Source organism: Ranitomeya variabilis, chromosome 3 (genome assembly GCF_051348905.1).
Source record: "Ranitomeya variabilis isolate aRanVar5 chromosome 3, aRanVar5.hap1, whole genome shotgun sequence".
In the NCBI taxonomy this organism is placed as follows: Eukaryota; Metazoa; Chordata; class Amphibia; order Anura; family Dendrobatidae; genus Ranitomeya; species Ranitomeya variabilis.
Window position 1 is genome coordinate 636,975,547 of NC_135234.1, and position 9,104 is coordinate 636,984,650.

Below are 9,104 nucleotides of genomic sequence, written 5' to 3' on the forward strand. Positions count from 1 at the left end.
GGGCACCATATAATTTGTAAAAAAAAAAAAAAGAATTAAAATAAAAAATAGTGATACTCACCCTCTGATGGCCCCCGAAGTGTTCCCGCCTCTCCGGTGCATGCTCTCTCTTCCGTTCCTATAGATGGTGTGGTTCAGGACCTGTGATGACGGCGCTGTCTTGTGATTGGTCGCGTGACCGCTCATGTGACTCACGCGACCAATCACAAGCCGCGACGTCATCGAAGGTCCTGAACCACAGCGGCATCTATATGAACGGACGCCGCTGAGGAGATTGGCTGTCTGCAGAGGGTGAGTATAACCATTTTTTTATTCTTTTTATTATTTTTAAACATTCTATCTATAGTAAAAAGTTGGTCACACTTGTCAAACAGTATGTTTGACAAGTGTGACCAACTTGTCAGTCAGTTTTCCAAGCGATACTACAGATCGCTTGGAAAACTTTAGCATTCTGCAAGCTAATTACGCTTGCAGAATGCTAAAAAAAACGGAAAAAAACTAAAAAAAAAAATGCGGATTTCTTGCAGAAAATTTCTGGTTTTCTTCAGGAAATTTCTGCAAGAAATCCGGACGTGTGCACATACCCTTACAGCAGGAGGTCCTTTCAGCATGAGACAGGAGAGAGACATCACTAGATAACAGGATGCGGTTATCTGAAGAGATAAAAAGGTCACTGTCAGGCCATGTGCACACCTTCAGTATTTTTCGCGTTTTTTTCGCTATAAAAACGTGATAAAAACGCGAAAAAAAGCTAACATATGCCTCCCATTATTTTCAGGGTATTCCGCATTTTTTGTGCAAATGTTGCATTTTTTTCCGCGAAAAAATCGCATTGCGGAAAAAAAAGCAACATGTTCATTAAATTTGCAGAATTGCGGGGTTCCGCACACCTAGGAATGCATTGATCTGCTTACTTCCCGCACGGGGCTGTGCACACCATGCGGGAAGTAAGATTATGTGCGGTTGGTACCCAGGGTGGAGGAGAGGAGACTCTCCTCCACTGACTGGGCACCATATAATTGGTAAAAAAAAAAAGAATTAAAATCAAAAATAGTGATATACTCACCTTCGATGGCCCCGGAGTCTTCCCGCCTCTCAGGTGCATGCTGCCGCTTTGGTTCCTGTAACTGGTGTGTGGAGAAGGACCTGCGATGACGTCGCGGTCTTGTGATTGGTCGCGAGACCGCTCACGTGACCGCGACATCATCGAAGGTCCTGCACACATACATCATCTATAGGAACGGACGCCGCTGAGGAGATCGGCTGTCTGCAGGTGAGTATAACCATTTTTTTTAATTTTTTTTATTACTTTTAAACATTCTATCTTTTACTATTGATGCTGCATAGGCTGCATCTATAGTAAAAAGTTGGTCACACTTGTCAAACACTATGTTTGACAAGTGTGACCAACATGTCAGTCAGTTTTCCAAGTGATGCTACAGATCGCTTGGAAAACTTTAGCATTCTGCAAGCTAATTTCGCTTGCAAAATGCTGAAAAAACCGGGAAAAAAACGCAAAAAAAAAAAAAAATGCGGATTTCTTGCAGAAAATTTCCAGTTTTCTTCAGGAAATTTCTGAAAGAAATCGTGACGTGTGCACATACCCTCATGGTGGACCACTACAACAAACCTCAAGAAAGGAAGACCCTGGAGAACATTTCCGTGTGTGAACATCACTACGGATGCAAGCCTCAGGCTGGGGAGCTCACATGGAAGAACGTTATCTCCAAGGAACTTGGCCCGTCTCAGTTTGCAACAGTTCTTCAAACCACAGAGAGCTCAGAGCAGTCTGGGAAGCACGAAGGAGATATCCGGAAGAGTTAAGAGATCGACACGTCTGAATCTTCTCAGACAACTCGACAACAGTAACCTTCCTATTACATCAGGGAGGTCCAAGGCACCATCACTTGCAGGATCTGTCAGACGCAATATTTTCCTGGGCAGAACTCACAGTAAAGTCAATTATGTCAGTATACCTGAAAGGCTCGGAAAATCAGGTGGCAGACTTCCTAAGCAGGGAGAAGGTGCAACCCGCAGAGTGGTCCCTGAATCAGGAGCTCTTTGTTCAGCTGACCCAACACTGGGGCACACCAGAAATAGATCTCTTTGCCTCAAGAAATACAAAATCGAACGTTTTTCTCTTTAAATCCAGGACACAGCCCGACAGGGATAGATGCCTTGGAACAGCTGGAATATGAGACTCCCTTATGCCTTCCCACCACTTGCTCTAATACAGAGTCCTGAGAAAGATCCAGGAGAGCCAGGCATCGGTAATCCTAATAGTTCCATACTGGCCCAAAAGGAGTTGGTTCTCCCTATTTAAGCGGATGGCCTTGGAAGATCCAGTCCATCTACCAGCAAGACCGGACCTCTTAATTAAAGGCCCTCGAGTTCATCTAGACCCAGAAATGTTATAACTGTCGGCTTGGATCCTGAGAAGGAGATCCTGAGGTCAAAAGGCTTGTCGGAACTGGTCATTGGTATCATCCGAAAGAGCAGGAAGCCGGTATCCATCTCTCAGGGCCCAGATATTCCCCACTTCCTGGACTTCCTTCCGGCTGGCTTTGATAAAGGTTTTTGACTTAGTACATTGAAAGTGCAAATTTCAGCCCTGCATTCTTTTTTTTGACTCTGCTAGATAATCATCCCTGGGTAGCGAGATTCGTTAAAGTCACTCAACATCTCAGGCCCACAATATTTAGCTCAATGCCTCCCTCGGATCACAACCTGGTTCTGAACAAACTATGTAGAGAATCATATGAGCCCCTAGACCAGGCACACCCAAGGTTGGTGACTTTCAAGGTCCTCTTTCTAGTAGCAATAACATCGGCAAGACGTATTGGCGAGATTTAAGCCCTCTCCATAATGGACCCATAATTGAAGATTCAAGAGGACTGTATTGTCTTAAGACTGGATCCCGCTTCCTTCCCAAAGTTGTTTCAGACTTCCAGAGAAATCAGGAAATTGTGTTGCCAACTTTCTGCCAAAACTATAGCAATGAGATGGAGCGCTCTCTTTACTCGTTGGACGTAAAGAATTCAGTTCTTCATTACTTAAAGATCACAGAGAGCTGGAGAGTGGACTCTAATCTCTTCATCCAGATGGATGGAAGAAACAGAGGGAAGAAGGTGTCCAAAGCTACTCTAGCTAGATGGATAAAATCGGCTATTACCATAGCATATGTCTCAGCGGGAAAAACCCCACCGGAAAGCCTCAAGACTCACTCGCTGAGAGCAATCTCGGCTTCGTGGGCAGAAAGTGCTGGGGCTTCCATGGACCAGATATGCAGGGCAGCAACTTGGTCTAAGTCAAATACCTTTTGCAGCCATTATAAGCTGGACTTTCTGTCAAACCAGCAGACGACCTTTGGGAGGAAAGTCCTCCAAGCAGAAATCCCACCCTATTAGGAGTTATTTGGTATGTCTCCTAGTGGTGCTGTCAGGAGGGACATCCTGGAAAGTAGGAATTAGTCCTACCAGTAATGGCGTTTCCAGGAGTCCATCATGACAGCACCCCTTATGTACCCTCCCGTTGGATTTCCTGTCATATGTAATATGAACATGTGATGTGATATGAACATGTGTAGAGAGGTAGTTCAATAAAATAGCGTTGCATCCATCCTGGTGTGGCACTTGGTAAAATCACTGAAGGGTGGTGGCGGGGAGGGGCTATTTAAAGGGACTCTATCACCTGAGTTTGGAGGGAACAATTTTCAGCCATAGGGGCGGGGTTTTCGGGTGTTTGATTCACCCTTTCCTTACCCGCTGACTGCATGCTGGCTGCAATATTGGATTGAAGTTCATTCTCTGTCCTCCGTAGTACATGCCTGCACAAGGCAATCTTGCCTTACGCAGGCGTGTACTATGGAGGACAGAGAATGAACTTCAATCCAATATTGCAGCCAGCATGCAGCCAGCGGGTAAGGAAAGGGTGAATCAAACACCCGAAAACCCCACCCCTATGGCTGAAAATTGTTCCCTCCAAATTCAGGTGACAGTCCCTTTAAAATCTTCTGTGTTCCTGTCCCTATCAAGGATACGAAGGACAACCTCCTGGTGGTGCTGTTATGATGGACTCCTGGAAACACCATTACCGTTAGGACTAATTCCTACTTTCTTAAATAGTGGGTGCAGTGTTAGCTGCAGCTGCTGGGAGATCACGTGTGCCCACTATTAGTGAGTATTCACTGCACACTTTTTTTTATGCTATTCGGCAGGGAGGTTATTTCAAACATTGGAGAACTGATCACAGATCGGTGGATGTAGGCTTGCGCAAATCCTTCTTTTCCTTTAAGTAATCCCAGACAGGCTCAATTTTGACATCATGGCTCTTTTGAGGCCATATCATCGATTTATAGGACTTCTTTGCTTGATGAAGTATCTGCACTTATCTCAGCACTGAGCATGTCAAGAAGTGGGCAACTTTGAGGGTCATAGATGCAGTGGTTGGCCAAGGAAACAATGCAGCAGAAGTAAGATGACATGCTTCATTTCAAAATCGGAAGATATCCAGCCGTGTCATCAGCTCAGAATTGATGGCAACCAATGAGACTCAGCTATACCCATCTATTGTTCGTAAAAGTCTTCATACCTCTAATATGGAAACAAGACTTTATGACGCAACCTATAGTTATGTATCTATCATCCAGTACAGTCACAGAGGTGTCTGGCTCCAAATTTATTTAGCAGTACAATGACCATAAACATACAGGCAATGTAATTAAGAACTGTCTTCAGCGTTAATGAGAACAAAGAGTCCTGGTAGTGATGCTATGGCCCTACCATAACCGCAATCTCAACATCATTGAAGCTGTCTGGGTCTGCATAAAGATACAGAAAGATTTGCATAAGTTTACAACCACAGATCTGTGGTTACTTTTCCAAGATGTTTAGAGCAACCTACCTGCCAAATTCCTTTAAAAACGGTGTACAAGGAAAATTAATACTTTATTACTGTTTTGAAGGCAAAGGCAAGTCACCAAATATAGATTTGATATAGATTACTTTTGTGGTCATTCACTTTGCATTTAGTTAATTGATAAACAATAAACTCTTCATTTCTATTTTTGAAAGCATACTTAGCAACATTTTTTCTACACATGCGTTAAACTTGTGCATAGTGTAATTTTTTCTGAAAATTTGGAGCCATTTTAACTTAACATAATCACTATAAAGGCACAAAAAAAGTGAAAGGAGAAATTAGGAAGCATTTTATGAAAAATCATGAACCACTTGTTATTATTGAAAAAATCAAGATGTTTTGAAAATTGTTTCTATTTTTCATCACTTGCATATCATTATCATGTTTATCCATTCTGTCATTTCCATAATTCCAGGACTTTTCCTTTTTGGTGTTGCAATTTCAATATTGAGGAGTCTGTGTAATGCTTTTGTGTAAAGCTGGAGCTTCTGAATTTTCAGGAGATGGCGCCATTGTGTAAAAAGCTGATCTCGGATTCTCCTGGTTTCAAAGTATGATACAGTGTTATTCACTAGATGTGTTTCTAAAATATGTAGTTCTAATCATTAACATATAATAACGTGTTATATTTATCGGAGTATCTATAACACTGGTCAACAGCATTTTTGGTGCCAAAGATATTTCATCGAATTTAGGGTATTTTTGGGGTGCTGATTCTGAATATGTCATCAGTTTTGCCAGATTGGCTCAAGTTTTTGAGATTTTTGGTATCTTATTTATAGCACTTGTTGGTAAATGCGACGCATCATCTCATTAATTTCTTTGGATTAGTACTTGAACTGAGCAGTTCTCAATATAGTTTTGTGTTAATTAGTGTTCTAAAAGTTTGTTCATAGCTTGATTTTTGCACTAACTTTATGTTGTTGTCTGTTTTCCAGTGAAAAGCATGAACTCATCAAGAAGAAGTTGTCTTAACGATCCAGACTCATTCTGTTACATTTGTGGTGAATACACACTGCCAAAACATAGAAGAAACATAACAGACTTCGTAAAAAAAGTGTATTTTGCCTATTTTGGGGTTATGCTTGGGGACCAAGACAAGTTTTGGGCACCACACATAGTGTGCAAAGCATGTATCGAATTATTACGAAAATGGAGCAAAGGACAAAGAAAAAGCTTCAAATTTGGTGTTCCAATGGTGTGGAGAGAGCCAAAAAATCATCATGATGACTGTTATTTCTGGTAAACACAGGTACAGGCACATCTTCACAATGAGGGACAGGCCTTCTTGCAGATTCCATGTTACTCCCATTTTCGTTTCTTATGCTTATTGAATCCTTGCACTTGCACTGCACAGAAATAACAGTCATCATGATGATTTTTTGGCTCTCTCCACACCATTGGAACACCAAATTTGAAGCTTTTTCTTTGTCCTTTGCTCCATTTTCGTAATAATTCGATACATGCTTTGCACACTATGTGTGGTGCCCAAAACTTGTCTTGGTCCCCAAGCATAACCCCAAAATAGGCAAAATACACTTTTTTTACGAAGTCTGTTATGTTTCTTCTATGTTTTGGCAGTGTGTATTCACCACAAATGTAACAGAATGAGTCTGGATCGTTAAGACAACTTCTTCTTGATGAGTTCATGCTTTTCACTGGAAAACAGACAACAACATAAAGTTAGTGCAAAAATCAAGCTATGAACAAACTTTTAGAACACTAATTAACACAAAACTATATTGAGAACTGCTCAGTTCAAGTACTAATCCAAAGAAATTAATGAGATGATGCGTCGCATTTACCAACAAGTGCTATAAATAAGATACCAAAAATCTCAAAAACTTGAGCCAATCTGGCAAAACTGATAGCATATTCAGAATCAGCACCCCAAAAATACCCCAAATTCATTAAAATATTTTGGACACCAGAAAAAAAAATTTTTTTTGTTGACCTGTGTAATACTACAGAAATTAATAATTTTTTGTAAATTATATAATTACCATTGGGCTGTCAGTCATAAAGCATCTTATAGGGGAAATATGAGAAAGTATATGAGGTACATGCAGAGCCGCACTGACCATCATGCTTATCTGGCAGATGTACATAAAGCAATCAGTAGCTTTATGACAAAACCATCAATAACTTTTAGAGAAAACAGAAGAAATAATAAAATGACATGTATGTAAAGACATGAACAAGGATGGCAAGGACCATAAAAACAAAATATCCTGGTGACAGTGAAAAAGCATACTGCAATATAGTTATTCAAACCTACCTCGGATAAGCAAGGATGATAAGCATGCAAATAAAGCATATAAGAACGCTGGTCTAGGATGTTTGAATGGCTATCACACAGAGTGAGCCTACACAGTTATTCAAACATTGTACCAAAAGGTGCTTGTGCATAGATAGGTGGTCACCAGAGCTAGGAAAATTGCTTGATAATGTGCAGTGGGTGATCAGCAACTTTCTCTTTGTGCAGAGCTGACAGTTTGTACAGCACAGGGATGCTGCTGCATGCCCATGCTGTACAAGTGATCAGCCTGCAAAAAAATTATAGTCCCATATTGGGACAAAGTAAAACAGAAGTAAAAACAATTTTTTTAAATAATTGTAAAAAAAATATATATATACGGTGTATATATATATATATATATATATATATATATATATATATATATATATATATATATATATACACTCACCGGCCACTTTATTAGGTACACCATGCTAGTAACGGGTTGGACCCCCTTTTGCCTTCAGAACTGCCTCAATTCTTCGTGGCATAGATTCAACAAGGTGCTGGAAGCATTCCTCAGAGATTTTGGTCAATATTGACATGATGGCATCACACAGTTGCCGCAGATTTGTCGGCTGCACATCCCAAAGATGCTCCATACAAGGCAGGATGGATCCATGCTTTCATGTTGTTTACGCCAAATTCTGACCCTACCATCCGAATGTCGCAGCAGAAATCGAGACTCATCAGACCAAGCAACGTTTTTCCAATCTTCTACTGTCCAATTTCGATGAGCTTGTACAAATTGTAGCCTCAGTTTCCTGTTCTTAGCTGAAAGGAGTGGTACCCGGTGTGGTCTTCTGCTGCTGTAGCCCATCTGCCTCAAAGTTCGACGCACTGTGCGTTCAGAGATGCTCTTAGGCCTACCTTGGTTGTAACGGGTGGCGATTTGAGTCACTGTTGCCTTTCTATCAGCTCGAATCAGTCTGCCCATTCTCCTCTGACCTCTGGCATCAACAAGGCATTTCCGCCCACAGAACTGCCGCTCACTGGATTTTTTTTCTTTTTCGGACCATTCTCTGTAAACCCTAGAGATGGAAAATCCCAGTAGATCAGCAGTTTCTGAAATACTCAGACCAGCCCTTCTGACACCAACAACCATGCCACGTTCAAAGGCACTCAAATCACCTTTCTTCCCCATACTGATGCTCGGTTTGAACTGCAGGAGATTGTCTTGACCATGTCTACATGCCTAAATGCACTGAGTTGCCGCCATGTGATTGGCTGATTAGAAATTAAGTGTTAACAAGAAGTTGGACAGGTGTACCTAATAAAGTGGCCGGTGAGTGTATATATATATATATATATATATATATATATATATATATAATCAAAAGATATTGTACAAGATATTGTAAATAAATATTTTTATGAAAAAAACCTCAAAACAATAAAAGTACACATATTTGGTATCGCCGCGTCTGCAATGACTCGACCTATAAAACGGTCCCACTAGTTAACCCTTTTGGTGAACACCATAAAAAAGAATAAAAAACAAGACAAAAAACAATGGTTTATCATACCGCCGATCAAAAAGACGGATATAAATAAACATGGTACCGCTGAAAACATCATCTTGTCCCGCAAAAAACAAGCCACCATACAGCTCCATCAGCGGAAAAATAAGTCTTAGCTCTCAGAATAAAGTGACACAAAAATAATTATCCTAAACTCCTATTAGCCCTTAGAAATATTAAAAACTTGAGGCTAAAACAACATTTTAGTGGTAAAAATGTAATTTATTCTTTCTTCACCGCTCAGTGGTATAAAATTATGTGAGGCACATGTGCAAATATGATCACTGCACCCATAGATGAATTCATTGGGGAGTGTAATTTGTCAATTGAGTTCACATATAGGGGGTTTCTGTTGTTCGGGCACC